Source organism: Mus pahari, chromosome 7, assembly GCF_900095145.1.
Source record: "Mus pahari chromosome 7, PAHARI_EIJ_v1.1, whole genome shotgun sequence".
Taxonomy (NCBI): Eukaryota; Metazoa; Chordata; class Mammalia; order Rodentia; family Muridae; genus Mus; species Mus pahari.
The window spans coordinates 49,848,107-49,874,283 of record NC_034596.1 but is presented as its reverse complement, the minus strand read 5'-3'; the positions used below and the strand labels follow the sequence as shown (position 1 = coordinate 49,874,283).

General features: G+C 40.6%; 1 protein-coding gene across 5 annotated transcripts in view; it reads right to left on the bottom strand.

The window, feature by feature from the left end:
* Nucleotides 1-26,177, bottom strand: part of Akap6 (A-kinase anchoring protein 6) — a 432,548-nt gene that overhangs the window by 258,851 nt on the left and 147,520 nt on the right. Inside the window, exon 1 of one of the 5 annotated variants that reach the window (XM_029540883.1) lies at nt 23,690-23,844. The exons of the other annotated variants lie outside the window; for them this stretch is intronic. The gene's annotated coding sequence lies outside the window, so the exon portion shown is untranslated. Of the gene's footprint in view, nt 1-23,689; nt 23,845-26,177 lie in introns of those variants that run through there. 5 annotated transcript variants of the gene reach the window in all.

The window sequence follows — 26,177 nt, the reverse complement described above, 5'->3', positions numbered from 1 at the left end:
TGGCTTTGGTCTCCACCAACCTGTCTTCTGACTCCTCACTGTGAGCACGAAAGGACAGACAGCTAGAGACCTCCTGAGCACCCGGGGCTTCAGCTTAGCTCTGTCCCTACCGCTGATGACCAGCTCAAAGTGCCACCATCAGCCCATCTGCTCTTTGGTTTCATGGCAGCACCTCTGTGGGATGCATGTACTTCATCTTGCCTGGCAGCCTGTGCCGCACCTTGACTCAATCCTGAGACCTGGCTTAACTCTGCAACACTGGCTTGCCTTTGTGGTTGCCCCACATCTGCCTGCACAGTGACTCTTTGCGAAGCTCTTCCTACTTTCTCCCTCTGCCTCCTTCCTCTGAAGGACTTGACCTCTGTTGCAGCTTCTGTGAGCTTTTGGTAGCCATTCTGCAACTACTCTTAGATATAATTATTATGTCATATAAACCATGTGATCTAAAAGTGAGTATCTGTAATTAAGATTGTGACAAAAGAGCCCATGCTTGCCAATGGCCAGCTATCCAAGAAAACAAGGACTACTTGGCAATTTTCAGCCAATGAAATGGTGTAGCCGGTTTGCTATTATTGAGTGAATTCTTACATAGAGACACACAGACATGTCAGTCTATGGTTTCTGATACAGTGCACCCATAATGCACCAGTCCTGTGACAGACCTGGCCAAGTCCAAATTAGGTAAGAAAAGAAGAGGGCATCCTGGCTCCTGCAACCCTCCTTCCTTCATGAGAGCACTAATGTCAGCACACATATCACACCTCATAACGCATAACTCACTTCTAGAAAACTCCAAACCCCACACTTGCTCCAGAATAAGAAGACTTTAAACTTCTAGCTCCCCTTCCGATTTGCTGGTCAGAGAATAGTCCCCTGACCTTCCCACGGTGTTTGGTTATTTTTGCAAATAGTATGGAGTAGGAAAAAAAAGAACCTACAGACTCAATCAACCATAGCTGGAATAGCCCTGTGCCACTTGCTCAGAATAGACTAAAAGGAATTTCTCACCCATTCCCAGCACCCAGCACAATAGGTTATATATAGCTATGGCACCACATGCCCAAATCCATGCCACCCATTCCTCTGACACATGACTTGACTCCTTCATAGTGAATGTAGGAATGTAGTCAGCCAGGCGATGGGACAAGATTCCTAGGCAACTATCGAGGAGAAACAATTCTTAAAGGGGCACCAAGCATTGCTGGTGCCAGTCAACCATCCTCCTGCATATCTAGAGAAGGAAAGGAAACTGGTACAATTCCCAAAGAAGCTGATGAACTCCGAAGGGAAAAGAAATCGCCTTCCCCTCAAGTGCCCACCTCCCCTGATCAATATTCTGGCAATGTGCACATGCAACCCTGATTAAAATTCTTTTTTTTTTTTTAAAGATTTATTTATTTTATTTATATGAGTACACTGTAGCTGTCTTCAGACACACCAGAAGAGGGCATCAGATCTCATTATGGATGGTTGTGAGCCACCATGTGGTTGCTGGGAATTGAACTCGGGACCTCTGGAAGAGTAGTCAGTGCTCTTAACCACTGAGCCATCTCTCCAGCCCCCCTGATTAAAATTCTAAAACTAAGTAATGCAGAGCAAGATGCAACTTCCTGGAATCTATAACTTATTTCGTGCCTTCTATTTTACCACCAGTTGCCTAACCTGACCAAAACCATATGAACACACAAACTGTAGAATAAAAAGCTTTGTGTATGTGTTTGCACATGCAAGTGTGTGTATGCATGTGCGCATTTGCATGTGTGTGTGCATGTATGTGTACATACCTACTTTTCCAAGCTTGGACTTTGTTTTGAGCACCTAATCAAAGATTTGATTGAAGAAAAAAATAAGTAATTCTGAACTCTCTAGTGATAGAAAATGTGCTTTCCTCCATCATTCTGCACAGATATTAAACAACTATTTACAGAGTAATTAGTTTAGAGATCTAATACTTAGCTTAACAATTGCCTGTTTGCTGGAAATTTATATAAAAGAAGCTGAAGATTGTGGGTAGTGTGCTAATTTAATGCAATCGAATCTAGGGGATTAGAGACTTCAAAAAGTAATTAGCTGAATGACTGCCTCCCTGCAGGAACTGTTTGTATTTTAAAAGCTCCAGGAGAACTGACTGCTGGAGGCCCTGTAGGTCCGTCTTTAACAAGGTGAATTGGAAGCACAATCTGGGGCACTTGGCCAACCTAACTGATCCACGTAGGAAATGAGTCTAGACTCAACTGCCCATGTGACTGAAGCAGATGGCAACTAGAAACTGGCTTCAGCTCCCATGACTAAACCTCTTGGTAAACACACATTTGCTACCCAGAGGAAACTAAATAAGAAATAAGAAAATCCTTTTTTAGGATAAAAAAATAATCCCTTCACAATCAGATTTTTAATCTATCTATGCATTCATCCATCTTAAGAACAAACACACGCCGGGTGGTGGTGGTGCACACCTTTAATCCCAGCATTTGGGAGACAGAGGCAGGCAGATTTCTGAGTTCAAGGCCAGCCTGGTCTACAAAGTGAGTTCCAGGACAGCCAGGGCTATACAGAGAAACCCTGTCTTGAAAAAAACCAAACACACACACACACACACACACACACACACACACACACACACACACAAAATATTTTTATCTGTCACTGAGAGTATTACTGGGAGACACAATATTTCATGTCACAGGTAGAACTTTTAAACACTTAGCATGACAATGACTAATTAAGCTCAGATAGGAGAAAAAATTCATAGGGAATTATAGTAACCCAACTATGCTGTTTTGAGAGAGAGAAAAGTGCTGGTTGGCAGGAGACTGAATTTAGAGGGGGAAGGGTCAGAAGATGAATGAAGATTCTGAAGAAGATATATGTAAAAGACAGAGATTCCATCCCACCACCTACACAAGAGACCATAGAGCACACCACTCATTCTTCAGCAGGGAAGGCTGAGTCTGGACATCCTCATGGCCTTAGTCTGACATCGCCCCATGGTCCCTGCTTGCAGCTGAGTCTTACTTGCATTTCTGCTTGTTTCAGCCTCTTCTCTGGTGTAGATCTTTGTTATCTGACTTCCAGATTCCTCTCTTGTATTTCCAAGTATTTCACCTTGGAACAATGGGACCTTGGCATGAATGATCCCCTAAAACTAGGAGATAATAAAAGATCTACTAACCTACACAGGCTCAAGGCTTCAGATTCAGACGTTGCTTTTAAAACACCTCCTACCCCTTGGTAGCCATGTCTAGGAACAGAGAGGACCGTGGGATTGTAAAGGTAGAAGAATACAGGAAATTTGTTGAAGTGATCAAGACAAGCTTTTAGACGTTTGCCTGGAAAGTTATCGTGTGCCACTATCGTGTATGTAGAGATAAATGAGCTACTGCATCTGACTTCTTAGAATATCGTTTGACAACAGGATACTCTTTCATACAGCATGATGGTTTTTATCACCAACAGAATGTAGCAAGCTAGCTTCAGTCTCAGAAGACTTATTTCACTCTGTGAATGTTCTTCCTAACTAGAGGGTAGGTACATCCTATGGTTCTCCTTATATAGTTGGTGGCTACCAATTAATTTGTGACTGGAAACATTATAAACTTCACTTTCACAAACTGACAATTAAAAAATTAATTCTAGTAGATAAAACAATTCAGGTTTATTTTTCAATATTACCCATTGCTTTCTTGGTTTAGAAGCTCCCTTGGTTCTATGTGGATTTCATCCATTTAAACCTTTCCCTCTGAGAAAAGTTGCTGTCCAGAAGGCTCACTGGGATGATTAGATTAACAGATGTCTCTAAAAATAACAAACTGAGGATGGTTTAAAAATACCCTTTGAACAACAATGTTTTAAAAAAGATACTCAAATTGTCCCCAGTTCAACCCATAATTATAAAAAGACAGTTCAAAACTTGCAGGACAATGAGCCAAGGAAGTAACTTCTGCTATCTAATCAGTTAAAAATAGTAAAAGTTCATCGCCACAGCAAAAATAAACATAGAAGTTTGGTTTTTGATCACACAATCCTTTCAGTTCTAGGCAAAAAAAAAAAAGAAAGAAAGAAAGAAAGAAAGAAAGAAAGAAAGAAAGAAAGAAAGAAAGAAAGAAAGAAAGAAAGCAAGCAGAGCCCTTAAGGTCATGGCACTGTGTGGACCAGCAGCGACTTCTTTGGCTAACTGGTTCAGAGCTCCTACACTATGTTCTGGAGAGTACAGAGGATAAAGAGGGCTGCTTCAGAAGTGAGTGGAATCTTCAAACCTTGAATCTTCAAACGTATTGACACACACGATATTTTCCCTCAGAACTGGTTGTACTAACACAGGAAAGTGACACTCTCCTCCCACCATACAGCCATCCCTGTGACCGTCAGGATCACTGGCAGGACAAAAAGACATGGACGACATTATGTTCATGTTGCCCAGTACCCACTCGACTTAATCTTCCGGGTAGTTAGTGACCTTAGAGACACAGCCCTCTTTTAAAAGGAAAAGTCTTCCAAACCAGGAATATAAATCACTTTCCTTTTTCTTTCTTTCTTTTTTAAAGATATGTCCTTTATTTACATTTCAAATGTTATCCCCTTTCCTGGTTTCCCCTCCGAAAACCCCCTATTCCATCCCTCCACCCCTGCTCAGCAACCCACCAACTCCTGCTTCCACACCCTGGCATTCCCCTACACTGGAACATTGAGCCTTCCCAGGACCAAGGGCCTCTCTCCCAATGATGTCTCACAAGGTCATCCTCTGCAACATATGTGGCTGGAGCCTTCTTTTTTTTCCACCAAATACTCTTTCTAGTGTCTTTGTTCTTCGTCATTGAGAACAACTATAACGGATATAGGTAAGAAGGATGGGAGAGGGCATTTATGACTAACATGGTATAAATCTGCATACAATGGCTATCATTTTTACTGGTAGAATTACATGAACATGATGACAGCAATAAAATCGCCCCCAGAAAGGATGTTGCTGTTATAATTAGCTCCAACTCACACAGTTCCCTAACCAGCCTGTCTTCCCAGAGGCAGGAAACCTACTCTATTTGTCTTTAGGTCTGTAAGGACACACCAACAGGACCTTGCCACACAGATGAACAATGTCCAAAAGATGTTTGCAGAATTCAATTCACCTGAAGAAGATATGATACTTCACAAACCCAAGGGAGTACCCTTAAAAATAAGGGCTAGTTGGTTACTCTTTGAGGTGCACCCACACTGAAAGGCTTGGGCCGATGAATCCTCTTTTGTGTTTATGAGAAGAGGGGCTGAGAAGCAAGAGGAAGGGCGTACATTTTCTTGAACACTGGCAGCCACGATGCTGGTGTTCTCCATGCGGCTCACGAGAAAGCATGGAGCCAGAGATGTGTCACCTGTCTTGGCTGACTGACGCTGAAGCAGAAACCTTGTGTACACCTGCTGCTGCAGCTATAGAAACAGACAGACACCTAGAACTGGGAAAGACAACCCACTACCCACATCACCCAGAGGTGCCCAGAGAACTCTCATTCTTTGTTTTTATGCCCCAGAAAACAATTTGTCACAATTTTATTTGTCAGTACTGAAATGACTGTGATGATTTCTAGGAGAACACGGGGCTTGTAAGTTTTCCTGATATACCTCTATTTTTCTCCTCTGTTTTTACATGCACCATTCAACTACAGAGATGTTGATGCTGAACAATGTGTCATTAGGCAATTTCATTAAGGCTTTGAGATGAAATAACTTGCACTGTAGAGTCACAATTTACATAACTTAATAAAAGTTTCAAGTTTCATATGTTTCATTAATACCTTCAAAATCCTTCCCTTTTTAAAAAAGATTTATTTATTAATTTTATGTATGTAAATACATTGTCACTCTCTCCAGACACACCAGAAGAGGGAACCAGATCCTGTTATAGATAGTTGTAAGCCACCATGTAGTTGCTGGGAATTGAACTGAGGACCTCTGGAAGAGCAGTCAGTGCTCTTAACTGCTGAGCCATCTCTCCAGCCCCCTCAAAATCCTTCAATGAAATGTGACAAGAATCACATGATCAGCAATCATCCAGGAAAGAAGTCATTTGGTCATAGGCATACCCTGAGAAGTTTCCTGCCTCTGTAGCCACTGAGCCTTCATAGCCTCTCATAGAATAAGCAAAAGGACAAAGGCAGTAATCAACAACACAGAATACCTGTCACCCGAGGTTTGAGTGTCCCAGGTGTGGTGATCTTTTATTCTCGGCAATGCAAGGCCATGGAGCTGTGACTGTTTACAGCTTAGGGCCACCCAATGATGAACATGGGTCACCTCTGTAGGGGATACGCTGTGAGGTCCCTTCAACAGCTCACTTGGCAGGTAACAGTGTAGGTTCAGAGCAGCAGTTGGAGGGGAAGGATCTACAGTCCGTTCAGAATAAGTGCCAAAAGTGCAATGCACCACCCAGAGTTAATGTCCCATTTGGGTTGTTTGCCTTTGGCTGGCCTGGTGAGTTTGAGACATTATTCCACCCTCCAGTTCTCTGCATTAGCAACACAAATACACCTATTCCTCAGAGGCTCCTGTCTATCTGACTGTATCACCTACCCTCACCGAAATCATTTCAGATTTCCCTTGTGGGGAGGGAGGGCTATCAATTCCTATTAATTATTTATATTTGTCTTACTTGACTTGGAAAGTTCCTATCAACTCTTTTAAAAGGCTCTTAGCAGTATTTCTAGTTATAAAGATTCATTTATAAATGCAAGCTCTGGGCTTAGGCATAAATTTTTCTCTCTAAAAAAAGAAATAAAAAAAGATGAAAGTTCTGTTTGGGATGTCTTTGCTGACTCAAGTCATAACCTTGGCCAAGCCAGCCTCGTTTCAGATGTGCTTTATATATTTAGACCACTAAGGCTGTGGCACAACTTCTAAAGATGTGTTTCTGTGTCTTCCTCCTCCACACAGACATCCACAGCAACTAGCTGTGGGGTTGATTTCTATACACCCACGACATGCCTACTGGGAACTGATACAATGGACACAGGCTGCTAAGAGATTTTTTTTTTTTTTGAGAGACTAGAATAGGAAATGAACCTTTGAAGGATCAGAGATCTACGAGGATCTAATTTTAGAGGCCATGGTTAGGATCTTGTACATGAGAAAACTGTCACTCCAGAATCTACAATGTTAATCTCTCTTTCACATAGGAATGCTTGGAAAGCAAGCCTCAGTTAGCCTTTTGGAAAATTCCCATTTTCTCTAGTGATGTAGTAATTCATTCCTAGGAATTTCCTCTAGGGCAGCAGTTCTCAACCTGTGGATCTATCAACAGGTCCAGTCCACCTCTCTTCTGGTCCTTGAGTTGTTAGTGTTTTTCTCTATCACTATAAACTGTGATAACATCCAAGTTGATAAATACAATATTGCTTTAGAGCAGTGACTCTCACCTTCCTAATGCTGCGACCCTTTAATACGGTTTCTCACATTGTGGTGAACCCCAACCATAAAACTACTTCACAGCTACTTCATAGCTGTAATTTTGCTAGTGTTGCGAATCATAATGTAAATACCTGATATGCAGGACACAAAGGGGTTGGGAACCACTAAATATATAGACAATGTGCCAAAGCACATTTAATGCCATCTGATGATCAAGATATAATTTAACTGAGAAAAAAGTAAGTCACAAGAGTTCTATAAAAGGGGTGCATGATGGAAGCCATGATGGAAGCACTACTTGTCCCCTTGGCTGTGGCTGGATAGGTAGCCAGTTTCTTCCCTGTTTTCAGATAAAACCCCAAGAGAAAACACTTTTCTGAGGACGGATTCCAAGGCTTGACAGAGTGATCATGACACTCTAGCATTCTAGGGCTCCAAGTCATCCCCTCTCGGGCTTTTGTGTGATCACAGGAAGGACAAAGGCATGTGAGAACTGAGTATTCCTTCAGTGGTTCACTTTACACGACTAAAATTTCAGTTTGTCAGGTTTCTTTTTTTAGAATTAGCACATTTATACTTTATAATTGACTTATAATTTTTATTTATATTTTTGTAATTTACTTACATAATTTTTTTATTTATTTTCATTAGCCTAAATAATCTGCCTTGGTAGATTTTCGTCTATCCCTTTACCCAATGAAAAGCAAAATGATCAAAATACACAAACACACATTGGGAATCTTTTCTGGAAATTTTAGTGTTGGTCATTGAGACCTAAATTAAAACACAGAATCCAGCTTATATCTTACTGAAGAAAATCCATTTTGGTATTCTGCCTGCCCCCATGCTTGGCTGACTCTCCATATTAGTACCACTCTTCGGCAAACGCTAGACATACAAAACAAGATGAAAGGTATTGAATTCCAATAATGTGGTTTTAAATCTACCCTCTTTGCCCTTTTCCAGAGGCTCCTTTGGGAAATAAAAATGGATAAGAATAACATATCTGACTGCCAAGCACAGCAGCTATCCATTATTAATACTCCAATGACCCACCAAAATGGAGGATGGAGGGTCTATTCAAATAGTCCAGCGATTCAACCTCCTCAAAGGACATTATTCTTTGCCTTTGAAGTCTGTTACAAGCTAAGTGACAAAGTCAGTTTCAATGTACTTTTTATATATCTAGGTTAATTTTATCAAAAATGTCATTGTAAAACTTATTTAGCTTGACTATAAACCTAGTGAAAAACTTTCTTCTCCCTAATTATACCCAGAGAATTCTGTTCCTTTCAAACCATGGGTGGGGTTCCAGAATACATACAAAAGAAGTGGCAGGATCAATAAATGAGCTCTGAGCTAGGTCAGACAACATCTGAACCTAGATTCATTCAATATTTCATTCATGATTAATGCACTCTGCCCCCTTGTGCCCTAAACCATGTGCTCGGCCCACTCCTAATTCACTGTAGACAGAAACCATTTTGTGATGGTCTGGTGAAAATTCAGACGTGTGCAAGTGTACTGACAGGAAACAGACATAATAAAATTAAAGACAGAAAATGAAAAGGGCGACTTAGCAGGGGATGCTGGGAGTGTGGGTAAGAAAAGCCCTGTCGAGAGGGTCACAAGGCAAAACAACTTCCATTATTTATCTTCCACCAGAGATGTCAATAGACATAAGGATATATAGCACTTAAATAATTTCTGCATACAGACTGCAGCAACCACGGAAGACATAGAAGATCGACCAGAAAAGATCGTATCTTCAGAACTGCGTTACGTCTTTGTGCAAGTTATCCGGGCTACCTGGAAGGCCGAGGCAAAGACTGAGGGAAACCTTAAGAGTGGGGAGATCTAGGCTGGAAAGGATCAGCTAACCAGAGAGCAGTGATGACAAGAAGGAGCGTACAGAAAACCGAGGTGCTGGTGGTGAAAGAGGATCTATGTGTCTGGGCTGCTTGCCTGTCCGTCCGCACACAGTGCATCCGGGACGAGGGCTTCCGTGAAGATCACACGAAGGTCACAGGCCGTCTCCCTCCCAGGCTGGGAGAGAACAGTTCAGAATGATGTGGCCCAGAGGGACCTTTTCCCTTCTTCCTCCCATAGGTCACTAATGTCACAGCCATCAATGACCCCAGGAGCTCTCGGTACTTAAATGCCACCTGGGATTTGTCCACTGATAATTGATTTTATTGGCCACTTGATCAGCAGTTTCCTTGAACTGGGGCTGACCAACGCGTTCCTGAAACTGGCATTCTGACATTTCGTGATGTTAGGAAAGGCAAAGTCATTCTGATATAACATTCTTCATAGCTTAAAAGGATTGGCCCAGACAGAGTTTGAGATTTATTAAACAGGCTATATAAATGTTAGAGCAAAAGCAGAGGCAATCACAGGAGCCGAAAGGACAAAGAAAATATACTGGCTTATTCACAGGGAAGGGATTATATGTGGGTCATTTTCTGTTGTTCCGGTTTGGCTTTTGTATCAGTATGCATTTATTTTTATATTATAATTTATAAGAAGCATGGAGTATTTTTTAAAAAGAAAATAGAAAATGATGGATTTTGCTTGCTTGTGTGTTCTTCAGGATATATGCGAAGATCCAGCATTTAGAGACCAGGAGAGGATCATGAATTCGTTACAGCAAAGGCTGACCGAGTTCAGGAGGTCAGAAGCACAGAGACAGAAAACAACACTGAGGCTTTGCGTCAGCCCCTCCCCTTTAATCTGTGGGAAAAGATAACTAGAGCCAAATCCTTGGCCAGGAACTCGTCCCAAAACTTGCTTTAAATGTAACCAGAATACATTCTGTTTTCGAACGCAGGGGGTCAGCTGTGTGCAGAGGCGGCAGCGGGGTTTATGGAATGACAGAGATTTCCGGGAGAGGCAACTTCAACAGGAATATAAAAAGGGTCAAGTAACATACAGCAGATGTAAACTGACACCAGGCTAGGATGGCCCGCCTCCTTGAAACACTATAAACAGCCAGAGATACAAAGCCCCAGCAACAGGACACTCCTTGCTTCCCTGCCAAGCAGAATCCAGTTCTGACCACTTTGGAAACTGGTGTCCTGGGGCCACCTTGTCCCTTGCATAAGATCTGGATGGGGCATAGGAAAGGACTGTCATTTTTAACTGCGTGTCTCTCATTCCATTTGTATAGTCAATGATGATTCAGAAAACAAATTTATATCACATAAATGGCTCAGGGAGGATAAATTCTAAATTTAATTGTCTTTCAACAAAAATAACATCAAGATCATTGTAAAAAAAAAAAAAAAAAGTTTTGAAAAGGTCAGACAAAATTTAATCAGGGGGCAGAGGCGTCAGTGGTTAGGAGCAGTGGCACCAGGTTCCGTCCCCAGCTCTGACAGGGAAGCTAGCAGGCATCGGTGACTCTAGTTCCAGGGAATCCAGGCTCCACTTCTGACATATACCAGGCACATGTGTGTTGTACAGACATTACATGAAGGTATAACGCTAATACACGTAAAATAAAGTTTACAAAACAAATCAGGGATCATGTCTCTCTACCACCAAACAAAACTGCCTGGTATAGAAATGGCCCCGGTAATCACTGAATGAGGGGTAACTGGGTAAGTCTCTAATCATTTCCCCCTTCGTACAAATGTATTCCACATTCTGTATTCACTACACTGCATTCCAGAATTGTGCTGCTTTCATCAATAGCACATCATGAATATTCCTTCATGTCAATTAACATCATTCATAATTCCTAGGGCAGAGTAACATACATTATTTATTAGCCAATTCCTTGTTGCTGGATAACTGACATTTCATTCTCTTCTTGAGAATTTTTAAGACTTTGTTACCACTATTGTGCATGTATGGGGGGGGCGTGGCACACACAACAACATGTGTGCAGGGTCAGAGGACGGACGGCCTTGTGGAGTCAGTTCTCTCTTACCTCATGTGGGTTCCAGGAGCTGAACTCAGGTCATCAGGTTTGCAAATCAAACCTCTTTACCCACTGAGCCATCTTGCTGATTCTCTTTATTGTCTCTTCATATATCTCTCTGTCTGTGTGTGTGTGTGTGTGTGTGTGTGAAGGTGTATAAGTCTGTACCTCTTAAGTGTAAGCCTGTGTGTGTGTGTGTGTGTGTGTGTGTCAAGGTATATAAGTCTGTACCTCTTAAGTGCAAGCCTTAGGGACCCGCCTGCCTCTGCCTTCTCCTCACTAGGATTACAAGTGTATGCTTCCACATCAACTCTTTTTACTAGGTTCTGGACATTGTGCTCATGAGGCAGGTACTTTACCAACTGAGCCTCCTCCTCCCTCCCCTTTCCATTCTCTTAAAGGCACAAATATGCTGTAGGTAAATCAAATCCTACCTTTTCCTTTGTTAGAATATACGTTCTCTAAAAATAACCTTTTCTGCCTGTCTTGATTTCTATTAGATACTAGGACCTAGAATAATTGCTGATGGTTGATAAAGAATTAACAAAAACTTACTGTGAGTGTCTGTCCCATTTAACTCCAGTCACCCTGCTCCCATCTCAAAGAGCAACAAAACCCAAGCTGGCTCCTTTTTTCCCAGTTCGCCTGACCTCCTGTGCCAGGCGTCCTAGTCAGGGTCACTACTGCTGTGATGAGACACCGTGAATAAGGCAACTTGGGAAGGAAAGGGTTTATTTGGCTTGACTACGGTGATAGTTCGTCACTGAAGGGAGTCAGGGCAGAAACTACTTTCCCTAAGCAATATCACAAACTTCAACTCAGATAATAGCAGTTTTTCCTTTAGGTAGACAGTAAAGGTAAGAATAGGAAATTGTTCGATTTTAATATAAAATGAACACTAAAAAATTGCCAGGGAAATCTGAAAGAGAAGAGTCCAGTTAGCAGTAAGGCAGCTTAGCAAATGTTCCAAGACGCTTCAGGAATCCAGACTGATGCTAATACAGAATGCAGGGTGAGTCTAGAAGTGTATCCAAACACATGTGGGGATTTGCAATGTGACATCTCAAATCAGTGGGCGAAACGTGGCAACTGATAGATTAAGTTGGATTTAATATGCACCTTATAAAGTCCCAATGGACCAAAAAACTTAAATAAAAAATAAAAGGTGTGTGAATATAATTTAGAAAAACTACATAGGAAAGACTAGACTCAAAATCTAGAGCCATTAAAAGAAAGAGGTTTGGCTATCATGGAAACTATTGCCAAAGGTACAGGAAATGGGCATAGATCAATACGTACAGATAGTCGGCAAATTAGTTTCATAAATGGGATACAATTTGGCTGCTTCTGTTAAATTTCAAATGAGTATATGTACTGAATAGCAATCCTACTTCTGAGAAGTTAAGTGTTCCACATATTTATACTTTTTGTGAAATGTCTTACATGCAAGTCTATTGTGGGAACATAGTTTATAATGCTCAAATATTGGGAATACACTAAATGTCCACTAATATGATATTTTTATTTGAATAGCATATAGATAAAAATAATGATGGTAAGAAAACTTTTTATGCTATAAAATAGCAACCTCTTGGGCTGGAGAGATGACTCAGTGGTTAAGAGCACCGACTGCTCTTCTAGAGGTCCTGAGTTCAATTCTCAGCAACCACATGGTAGCTCACAACCATCTGTAATTGGATCCGATGGCCCTCTTCTGGTGTGTCTGAAGACAGCTACAGTGTACTCATAAATAAAAAATAAGTAATTCTTTTTTTAAAAAAATCAACCTCTTCATTGTAAGTTTAGAAAGCAGAGTGTGATGTGCATATATATATATATATATATATATATATATATATATATATATATTCCATTTGTAAGAACAGTTAATAAAAAAGAGGCCAAGAGTGAGAAAAAGAGCAAAGGGGGTCCATGGCAGGATACTGGAGAGGGAAAGGATATAATTATATTATAATCTCAAAAAAAATAATTATCTAAAAGCTCTCTTCCTTAATATGTGTTTCATACTTTAAATTTTCCTTTATGTATTGATTTGTATTTTACAAAACATTTCTATTTTATATAGTATTACTTTTTACAGCTCTTAGAAGAGTGTTTCTCAACCTGTGGGTTGTGACCCCCTTGTGGATCACATATTAGACATTTCTGTTACAATTCAAAACAGTAGCACAATTACACTTTTGAGGTAATAATAAAATAATTTTATAGTTGAGAGTCACCACAACATGAGAAACTGTATTAAAGAGTGGCAGCACTGGGGAGGTTGAGAGCTACTATCTTAGAAGGAGATACAAAAGGATGCTTTCCAACCTAAATTTGTAAAATAGCATCCCACAGGAAGCACAAAACTATAGGCTTAATTTTAGAAGTATATGTCTTTCTAGAAATATTTTAAACTTCTATTTTTATAATACGAGTAGTATTTTAAAATTATAATAAACTAGTATGCAATCGAAAGAAATAAAAAGAAAAGTGTAATATAATAGTTTAAAATAATATAACATGGTTATTATATATAGGGTACTTTTAATGATGGAAATTACATACATTACTATATGATTAAAGGAATAGTTTTAGCTCTATGGATATATAACAATCAATACTACAAACACTGGGCAACCTTTTTGTGTTAAGACTGTGTTGCAGTTTGGCTTTGACGTTTAATAAAACCTTTTTAAGTGGAGAAAAGGAAGAGAAAAGGAAGTCGGTTTTAAAGCAGCACATACAAAATAAAATGAGAGAAAAACAAGAGTCCATATTACTATATGGCAATACGAACTCTCGAGGGATTCACAAGCAACAAGGCTAAGGACCACCTCATAGGCCTTTACTGGGAGGAGAGACTAGCCAAAGGTCAGACTGGCACACTGGAGGACTGAAAATACCCTGTATCATTTCTCTTTATATTTAAATTTTTCACACGTATGAATATATCTTAAATATAAAATATTAAGCAACAATAAAACTCCAAGCCAATTTTGATATGGCGAAATTACAGCTGAATAGTCGTACAATAACTCCATTATCCTCTGAAAGCAACTTGGTGTTTTCTAGTGTTTTCTAATTAGTAATCCGCGAGGCGCCAGCACCTTTTGCCATGCACTTTCTTTAAGGAACACTACTACTTCGCTTCTCTGACCGAAGCATCTTTAACCTATGAAGCAGAGCAGTCTACCTAAGCACTTCAGTAATGTCACGACTGAAAGCACCCTCGTTAGTAGTCTTCCAGGCACTTTTAAAAAGCAAAGCCTTCGATCGAACCGACCGATCATTAGAACGTAAGATGCAATTTATTCATTGATTGAGATGGCTTGATGGCAACCTTAATAGTCCTCGTTCTGTGAATGAGGAGTTTCCGCACGGAGAAGGAGGTCCACTCAAGATGATAGCGCAGCGCTTACAATGCTTCTGATAGTTGGACCACTTACCGACGGAGCACATTATTTGCTGCCTTATCCTAGGCTGTCTGTCATCCGCTAAAACGGCAGTAATAGGATACAGTCATTAAGCAAGAGCCAATGCAATAAAATATTGAAGACACTGGGCTTACTGCAGGAACTGCATCTGCATGGGCAGAATAAAGGGAGGGGTAAGGAAGAAACAAAAGGACAGGAGAGAGGAGCCTGCCTTGCGGAAGAAACATCACGCGCGAGAGAGTGAAGGTGCGCAGTCTGCTCACGTTATCCCATTAACTAGCCTATCATTTACTCTGCTGGGACATAGTTTTCTGAATTGTAAAATGTGGGAGCTGCTGTGGTGGAGGCTTTCCTATGCGCTCAACAAACCTACTTTCCGCTGGGCTCATCTGCATTCCCCTAGTGCCCTAGGTGGGGCACTATGTCTGATCGAGTAGTGGCCAGCAGGATGATATACTTCAGTATTAGACCTAATCCCCGAAGATCATTTTGGGGTGCTCAATGACGTGTCTTCCTGCTGTGCTGCCTACACTCAGAAAATCCAGGAGAAAAAAAAAAAAAAAAGAACCCTAAGGGCTTAGAAAATGAGCTTCCAGATTGGCACTATCCAATATGGGTGCACTTGAAAGGTAACAAGACCAGGGTGTGTAGAGTATACATGTAAAACACATACTGTACTTAATATTTCACATGAGCAAATGTGCTTAAAATAGCTTAGTGACCATTTTAAATCAATTTTATTAAAATTTTTATTTTTATGTTATTTTATGTGTATGAGTGTCTGTGCACCTGGTGCCTGTGGAGCCAGAAGAGAGCTTCAGGTCCCCTAGAGCTAGAGTTATAGATGGTTATGAGACATCATGTGGGCATTCAGAATTAAACCCAGGTCTTCTAGAAAAGCAGCCAGTTCTCATGACCTCTGAGCCATTTTTCCCAACTCCCCTTAATTACATATTAAAATGACAATATTTTGGGAAAAAATGATTTTAAAAAACTGTTAAAATTAATTTTACCTATTTATGTTTTGCTTTTAAAATGTTGCTACTTGGAAATTTAAAATCACATATTGGGTTTGCATTTGGAGCTCATTATTATACTTTAATTGGTTAGCTCTGCCAAGCATGGAAATCCCAGACTTTGAATCAGCGTGTAAAACAGAACTCGCTCGGTGCTACCGTGTGCCACAGCAATGAACCCTTGCAGCACCAGGCTGTTGGCTCAATCTTTGCTCCTTCAGGAGTCCACTCAAAGTCCTGTTGGCACATCTGCCCTTTAAGATAAAGAAAAGGGATTTGTCAATCCTAAATTGTGGTAAAGGAGTTGAGGGGAGAGTGTGTTGTCACAGGATTGTGGCTACATTCATAATGCCTGTAGAGTACAGAGACCTTTGACAAAACCAGCAAAGAAAGGGAAAAAAGGTAAAACAATGTAACAACCAGCTGAGAGCGCTGGGCCTTCCTCATGGAGAATTCTTCCGAACCCCCTGAAGTCCTGCTCAGGGGAGATAAGTGCCAGAATCTGCACCATTCTACGTAGTACATGCTCCAACAATACCACACCAACCCTGACCAGATGTGCTGTGTGGATGCATCTGTCCCCTCTGGCACTGTGCATCCAGATGCAAATGCTGAACTCTGGGGACACAGGCTCAGTGTTAAGAGTGGTGTAAGGAGCAGTTGGTGACTTCAGTTGTATTTCCCTCTGTCTTTGCAGTAAGAATCCTGCAGATACATTACAATATTCATTTTCATATAAATAGCATCGTACCAACTACTTTCTGTATAGCAGTCTGCCAAATGAACAAGTCGTGCATGGGATTGTGGGAGCCTACTTCTCCACGAAGCTCATTGGCATCTTTTGCTAGCAAGAGCACTGCTAACAATTGCTTCTATTTCTTGTTAACAATTCCATGGTTCAAGCTAATGTTCAAACATGTCAGTTTTTCTTCTCTCTTATCTCTTTTCTTGAAAATAAAGGCTTAGTCTAAGTGAGTCAAACATAATGATAATCTTTAGAAAAAGAAGAAAAAGGAAACAAAGGATGAGTCTCAAATACATTTTGTACATATTAACTAAACTTTTAAAAATAATGAGTAACCAGGCTTGGTGGTGCACAACTTTAATCTCAGTACTCAGGAGGCAGAAGTAGGTGGATTTCTGAGTCTGAGGCCAGCCTGGTCTACAAAATAAGTCCAGGACAACCAGGGCTCTGTTAAACAGAGAAACCTTGTCTAGAAAGAAAAACAAAGCCCAACAACAACAACAAAAAACACTAAATAAATTATGTTTTGTGAAAAAAAGTTTTATGTTTCTTACTCAGGTACATGAGTACTTACTAAGCCAAGTTTACCTTTAACTATAGAAATTTGGTCTGAGTCAGCTACAATGGTGAAACATAACACATGAAAGCCCATGTAACAAGAATATTGTATCCGATCTCTGTGTCCGTTAAGAAGTGATTAATGCTCAAAAAAATTAAACGTGAGAGCTGGTAATAGTCAATGTTATTTTTAGTATTTATAAAGATAATTAAATATGATATAAATGACAATAAATACCATCTAATGGTATCTCAAATACAGAGGTTGTCAAAATGACAATATGTTAATAGTTATATCTCATTCATATTATTAATAGCATGTCAATTTTGTTAATAAATGCTTCTGTGAACATCAGTATCAAAGCTTTTATTATCCACCATATCTATTCATCTTCTGAACAAGAGAAATTTATAGAAACTGTCTATGTAGAGCTAAAAAAAAAATCAAATAAAAATTTAGTCATCTAGACATTAAAGCAAGAAATGGGGCAGGACACCAACAGATTGGGAAAGGATTTTTACCAATCCTAAATCTGATAGAGGACTAATATCCAATATATACAAAGAGCTCAGGAAGCTAGATTCCAGAAATTCAAATAACCCCATAAAAAATGGGTTACAGAGCTAAACAAAGAATTCTCAACTGAGGAATACTGAATGGCTGAGAAACACCTGAAAAGATGTTCAACATCCTTAGTCATCAGGGAATTACAAATCAAAACAACCCTGAGATTCCATCTCACTCCAGTCAGAATGGCTAAGATTAAAAATTCAGGTGACCTGGTACAGCGACAGACATGTAGATCAATGGAATAGAATTGAAGATCCAGAAATGAATCCACCTATGGTCACCTATGACACCTATGGTCACTTGACTTTTGACAAGGGAGCTAAAACCATTCAGTGGAAAAAAGACAGCATTTTCAACAAATGGTGCTGGCACAACTGGCGACTATCATGTAGAAGAATGAGAATNGATCCATTCTTATCTCCTTGTACAAAGCTCAAGTCTAAGTGGATCAAAGACCTCCACATAAAACCAGAGACACTGAAATTGATAGAGGAGAAAGTGGGGAAAAGCCTCGAAGATATAGGCACAGGGAAAAAATTCCTCAACAGACCACCAATGGCTTGTGCTGTAAAATCAAGAATTGACAAATACTGCTTGTGGACGTTGTACATCGTGGTGCGGAGCCTAGTGCGCACCACGATGTACAACGTCCACAAGCAGTGGGTGGGTAGGGGAGCAGGGGATTGGGGAGGGTATAGGGAACTTTTGGGATAGCATTTGAAATGTAAATAAAGAAAATATCTAATAAAAAATTTAAAAAAAAAAAAAAGAAAGAAAGAAGTGGGGCAGGAGCTCTAAGAATAGCCCTGCATGCATGAGCCCTCCCTGGGGGACAGGAGCTCAGTGGTGCAGGGCTAGCCATGCATGCATGAAGCTTAGGTGATCCCCATCACCAAAAAATAAACAAATCATCATAAGACAAACTGTAACAAGACAAACAAGTGAATGCAAATCAGACTTCCTTCTTTCGTTTTGTTGTTCTTTTTTCTCACGAGTGCTTAACTCATCTAGAAGTTCATAAATCAGAAATCCATTCACAACACATAATTGTAAGATGAACAATGTGGACTATCACTCTGATGAAGAATATGAACACTGTTGATAGACAACACGTTCCCATGAGCCCCTCTGCCTGGAAAAGAGCAAGACTATTCATTATAATAACCATTCCTTCTTTCCTTCCTGGTAGTCATTTCAGTTACTTGGTATCCACTCCTAAATCAAACAGCACAAGCTTTCCTGTTTGGTCTTAATGGAAATATAAGCGTACTGAATGGACCCCTTTGTATTGCTTCTTCCACCAAATATTATTTCTGAAGAGTCTTCCCACCCTGGGTCGTTCTGTATCCAGACTTATCTGGAACTCGATATTCAACCCAGTTAGTCTTGAATTTGCAACAGTCTTTCTTCCTCAGCCTTCTAAATGTAGGGAATACAGGAAATGCCACCATGCCCAAACAGACCAATGCTTTAATATACAGATGAATGTACAATCTACACATAGACTATTAGGAATAATAAAGTGAGCAGTTTTAGAAGACTCTTTCCTTTCCAAACTATGTTGACTTAAGATATTCCAAAATGCTTTGACAAGAAAGGAAAAAAAGGATGAAGATGTATAAAATGATTTAGTCAGCAACACTCTCTTATATGGCATTAGATTCCTACTAACTACCTTCTATATGGCATTAAGATCCCTACTAACTACCTTTTATATGGCATTAAGATCCCTACTAACTACCTCCTATATGGCATTAGATTCCTACTAACTACCTTCTATATGGCATTAAGATCCCTACTAACTACCTCCTATATGGCATTAGATCCCTACTAACTACCTCCTATATGGCATTAAGATTCCTCCTAATATGGGACTTAGTGGTTAAGAGCACCAGCTGCTCTTCCAAATGGACCCAGGTTCGATTCCCAGCACCAACATGGTAGCTCACAATTGTCTGGAACTCTAGATCTAGAAGATCTGACACTCTTATTCAGACATACATGCAGGCAAAACATAAATGCACATGAAATGAAAATAAATTCTTTAAAAAAATATTCCTATTGGGCTGTAGAAATAACTCAGGGGTTAGGAGCACTGGCTGCTCTTTTAGAGGTCCTGAGTTCAATTCTCAGCAATCACACAGTGGCTCACAAGCATCTGTAATGGGATCTGATACCTTCTTCTGGCATGCGGGTGTGCATGTAGATTAAATACATACATACATACATACATACATACATACACACACATATCTTTTTTTAAATTTTTTTAAGATTTATTTATTATATGTAATTACACTGTAGCTGTCTTCAGACACTCCAGAAGAGGGAGTCAGATCTTGTTACAGATGGTTGTGAGCCACCATATGGTTGCTGGGATTTGAACTCCGGACCTTCGGAAGAGCAGTCGGGTGCTCTTGCCCATTGAGCCATCTCACCAGCCCACATATCTTTTTGATTAAAAAGATTCCTATTAACCACTGGCACAATTACACCAGTCTGGCCTCCCAACCCTGGCCTCTTGTTGCTATCCTGGTCTCCATGGCAACTACAACCAACTCACTCCAGTGTTGCTGTTTCTGAGGCTACTTGTGTGAGAAGGAATTGACTTGAGGTGCCCGGTGTTATTTCACTCAGACGCACTTGTTTCCTTATCAGTGGGCAGAGGTGAAATCATTCTGTGGTTGTAGCCTTGTAGCTATCTCCCCACAGCTAATTCCTAGAGCTTGAGAGAGCATCCTTAAGGACTGTTAGAGGTCGGATGCCTGGTGGCACTCACTTCTTGTGATTAATAGCCAGCCTGTGATAGAGCTCAACAATGGTCCTATCTTTTCCCTTCTTTTTCCATGTATGCACAAAGGCTGCACAAATATTTATTCATTCATTCATTCATTCATTCAATCAATCAGTCAGTCATTCATTCAAAAAGTGTTGACTGGATGTCAACAGTAAGTGAAGCACCCCTCTCTCCTCTAGGAAGTAAGTATGTGGTAAATAGAGCACGAAAGCCGAGTTTCAGCTCTAATAAAACCCATGTGTGTACTGACACAAATACTGGAAGCAGTGTTCTGGTTACGATGGAAGGTAAATATCTGCAGTAAGAAACAAGGTATATAGTTATAGATTTTGCTACATTTTGAAAAGAAGTGTGCTAAATTCCTGTGTTTGTTTGTTTGTTTTTTCTTGCATCCTGAAAAATCCTGTAAGGCACAGGATGTCTTCATATGCACATTCCTCTGCCCTATCACATCCCGGACGTCCTAAGAGTTCTCTCTCTCGTGATTTAATGGCTTCTTAAGGATGCGACCACACAGTTCATCAGAATGCCAATGGCCGATACACAGATGGGCCTCAGTAACCAACTAGTTATAAATGAACAGTCAAAATCTAAAATGAAGCTGTAAAAACTCTTATGGAGTTTTCCTGTAATACAAAGCCACCGTTAGATGCTGGCATGCCTGTTCCCTGGATCACTGAGGTGCTCTAAGAATTCTGAGTGGCGAGGTTCATTCTCTTCACGCTGTCTACAGATGGTAGAACTATATATAAAAGACTGAAAACAGTGCCTGCGCCCAACCCAGAGGACAGCAGTTGTTACACAGTCAAGCATGCACCTGTTTTTAACAGCTGACAGTCATTCTGATTGGCCAGTGTTCACTGTATGCTAAGTGTTAAATATTTGAATTTAAGTATCTTGTATAAGGAAGGTTGCCATTGATAAAATAAATGATGAGAGAGAAGCCTGGCTATCTGAACTCTAAGCACTATAATGTGAAGCTATAGCACATATGAATGCTATCAGTGAATTGTCCTTATACATTAATAATCAAATAAATATGTTAATAAATAAAACATATGTACCATTTATTTTTTTCATAAGTAGCTTTTATCAAAACTTCTTAAATGAGAAAAAGTTGAAGGAAAAGCAAGAATGGCTATATAATATCAGAAAAACATTCATAAAAAAAGAATATTACTGAAGATAAAAAAGACTCATTTCATAATGATAAAAAGACAAATTCATCAAGAACATATATTGCTAAGCTCACACCCTGATGTGGAGCTTCAAAATAAAACAACCAGCAGTGGAACTCCAAGTAGAAACAGACAGATTTATATTATAATGTCAACTTCAACGCACTTCTCTCAATAGGGCATGAGAAAAAAAAAAAAAGCACAAAGATATAGGTAAAGAAAACATTTGAACAACACTAGCAACTAATTTGACATTAAGTCAATTAGGGAGCCAAGTGGCTCTCCCAGACAACAGTACCATTCATACTTTTTCAAGTGACAACTCCTACAGAATAGATGATAATCACAAAATCACTCTTAGAAGATTTAAAAGATTTAAGCCACAATACGTATGTCATCTTAATGTGATGTAATTAAATTAGAATAAGACAATAGAAATAATAAAGAAGACTTCTGGAAATCCCCAAATATTTAGAAAGTAAATAATACTTAAAAAAAAATAACCCATGTATCAAAGAAAATAGCTGAAATGTAAACAAGAAGCATTTCTGCATGGATAAGTAAAACATTCCTCTATACTGCTGCTAAAGTCTAGTCTGTAGCACATTTATATCACATGAACCTTCTGAAAGGTACCCTATGCCCTACTTAACATCAACCTAGCCTTCAAGGACAGTTACTGCAGCAGATAAACACCAGAGGCAGAAATAATTTCTTCCAAAAGTCCAAACAAAGACACTGAAGCAAGAAAGAAAGCCATAACCCAGGGGCTGGAGGGATGGCTGAGCAGTAACCAGTTCCTGCTTCTCTTGCAGAGGCCTGGAGCAATTACTAACACCCACACGGTGGGAGTGGGGTTGGGGGCCTAATAACTGCCAGGAACTCCAGCTCAGGGATCCAACACCCTCTAGTGATTTCTTCAGGTACTGCACACATGTGCATCCTACACACACACACACACACACACACACACACACACACACACACACACACAAACACATGCGCACATAAGTAATGATTTTAAATTAAAACAAACAAAAGAGATATCACCCCTCCACAGGCAATTTGCTTACAGAAGACAACTGCTGATGGCCCCATTTTTAACTGGTAGCCCTTACACTTAATTCCAAGAATACTCCTCTCTTGATATAGTTGCCAGAGTCTCAAGCCTAACCTTTCACTGGCATGAGTGACCATCTCTTAAACAGTTAGGTTGAACCACACAAGTGGATCAAGAGTTGAAGGTCATCATCATCTTCAGACACAGTTTGAAGCCTGCCTGGGCTACGTGAAATTCTCAAACTAACAAAGTTCCATCAAGCTAAGTGTTGACTGCTATTCGCTTTGAACGGATTCTCGAAAAGTGATCAGCTGTCCAGGTACATACTAAATTACACCAGTTACAAAACTATAAATGCAATGTGAAATAAGGGATATATATATATATATATATATATATATATATATATATATATGGCTTGATCAAAAGTTTCGAAGTATCTTTGACAGTATTTATATACCTGCTTCCATGCCAGATACTTGAGAGTTAAAGTGAACCTGAATGTATAAGCCAGGCCAGCACAGTTAGGGTAAGCAGAGCGGTGTGTGGTGTGCATGTTATGCTGATGGGACCAACAGCAGGGTGGGGGTGTACTTTCATCAGTCTGAACCCCATTCTTAACGTGTAAAAGCCGCTTGCTCTGAGATGAAGGGCATTAACCTTTTTCCATCGTCTCCCACAGATTCCAAGCCTTTCTTTTGCAACTGGAATAAGGGCAGTAAAGCACAAGAGAGGGAGGCCAGTCTTTAAAAGACTTTTATTACAAGCTAAACAAATCCCTCAGCCTCCCTTACCTCCTTAGGATCCAGATATAGGTTCTTGACAACACTATAGAAACTTTTTTTTTTTTAAAGCATATCACCTAGCTAGGGAGTGTAACAGAGAGCCCATAAAAACAGTTATGCAGTGTGTGGGAGAGACCTTGTGACTCTGGTTCAATGAATGGTTCAGTGACTTCTGTCCATTATAAAGAGTTCCCCGCCGCCCCCCCCCCCCACCCAGCCTACCTGAATGAAGAAGTCCAATATGTGGCAGTGTCCTAAACAGGCTGCTGCAGTTCCCTGTCCTTTGGCCAAGCCATCCACTCTGTCAGTTACACCACCATACAACGAACAAGAAGCAGCAGAGAGAAAGCCCAGATCGGGTGACTCAAGTCGATTTGGTTTTCAACCGGCTGTCACCGGTTAACCAGCTTTACAAACAGAGAATATAATATACGCACATGACTTTCTTTCCGTACCTGGACAGGCCAAGAGCTGTGGGCCTAACTGCTTTAGAGGCTTGCAGTGAACTGTAATGACAGTAAGGTTTCAAATGCTCAGTCACTCAGCTCCCAGACTGCTAACTGGAATTTCATCCCACATGTGCCCCTCACAATTAGCAGGGTTATTTTAGGCACTGACCTAAGTTCCCTGAGAATGCACGCCGATGGCAAAGGCTGTTTAATGTGTCGGTTGCCTGGTTACACTAGAAGCTTGTGTGCGAAGCTGACTGTTTGTGTGGTCTGTTGGTGTGGTGTTTCTTCTGCACAACACTGCACTTTTCAGCTCAGAAGAAACACCAGGATTACCCACATCTCTAAATTCCGACAGGGAGCTCAGCCCACAAGGCAGACCACAGTTACTGATTTGCTAACTGCCTGGACTGTCAGAACACAGAGGCCAAGAAGAGCATGTGAGTGTCTTGGACAGCTGTGTGGAGAAATGGTTTGATTCTGGCTGGCAGTACACATTACACAGTGCTCTGCTGTGCAAGCAAACTGCCCAGAATCCTATGTAGATTGTTCAGACCCTCCAGAGACAGCTAGAAATACTATACTGTAAATATGTTTCACAATTATGAAAGTTAGTTGCTAGATTTTGACAGATATCCACAAAGCATGCTATTTGTCATAAACTACAAACTGGCCCACCTACTGGCTAGCATGACTGTTCTATAAATGTGGGTCTTCGGAAAGAAAGAGACTGTGGAAGGGAAGGGCATGGTGCCCCCTTACCAGTGCCTGTCCTTGGCAGTGCTGAACATTCTTGCTCCTAGACAAGTGGCGTGTGCTCACAAAGCTTCCAGCTTCCCCATAAACACCCCACTCATGGCTTCCACACACACTGGGCTCCAGGAGAGAGGGTGAATGTTCCAGAGGAGTAAGCAGAAGTTAGAATTTTCTGACTAGAGATCTGCTGAGAACCAGTCAGCTTCATTGTCAAAGAAGCTTAAATAAAAGCTAGACGTGACTCACCCCAGTATTCCCCTAAAGAAGGAACTTCCTTTCCCTCACTCTGGCTATCTCAAGCACCCCAACAGTCCACCCCTCCTTGCCTGAAGAACGCTTAGTCTTCTGTATGCCCCATCTCTACTTCTGCTGACATCTCAATGGTCTCTTCACCCCATAGCCCACACTCAGAACTGGCAACTCTAGTTGTGTCCAGTTCGTTTCTACAGGACTGCTTTAAAGTGGCACTGTGTCTTTAGTGGGTGATAATAAATGTTTGCTGAGCGGAGGAGCTCTAGAGTGCTACGGAATCGCTGGGAAAGAAGACTACACTGGGGTTCAAAGCAAATTCTACCTAGCCTGCTATTAGTTGAGGTGACGGGTGTTCCTGAGGTGGCAAACAGATGCCATGTACATTATACACAGCAAGCCCCACGAATGGCCAAGCTTCGGAACAAATGTGGCTCACTTAAAGCCGATTCCCAGGACATCAGTCCAGAGCGGTTCTAGTCTGTCAGGCCCGATGATAAGACTTGAGTGACCCTGCCCCAAGGCCTCTCACTTTATTCTCTTCCTGACAAAGTCATTTTCCTCAAGCTGAAATTCTTCCATTGGTGATGACCACACAGAAAGGTAGATAGAGTCAAAGCCACCTCATAACGGGGATTATCACAAGCTAATGGCGTACCCTGGTGACACTTTCACTTCTGAATTACTTGAAAATTCTTTCCCAAGTAAGGAAAAGGAAAGCATATTTTCTATAGAAGTGGTCATGGCATCTAGACAGCTAGGTCGTCCCTTAATTTCTCTATTGTCACTTTCCTCTATTTGACAGCATATTAGATAGATGTAGATGATATAGATGCAGGGTAGAGATATGTCATGTCATCTCAATGGTCTCTTTACCTCCTATCTATATATACTAGGCAATTGAAGTTCTCACTACAGAATATTTAAAAAAAAAAATGTTACTTGACTGTTGTCGGTTGTTATATCAGAAAAAAAAAATAGCACATTTTAAGATATATTTGTCATAGACGAATGTTTAGAAGCATTAATTCTCTGTATAGAAACAACTGGAAGAGCACATAGGCACATTCCTTGCCAGAAGCACATTCAGGCTTGTGCTGATGAAGGAGAGTGAGGAGGATCCCAACCTGAGCTGACGGAGGCAGAGTGCACTGAGCTCAGCTCCCGAGACTGTGTCCTCTGTCTGCTAGGTACTAAACTGTGTCTGTTTCAGGGCGATCTAAATTCAAGCTAACAAGGGGAGGGAGGGAGGGGGG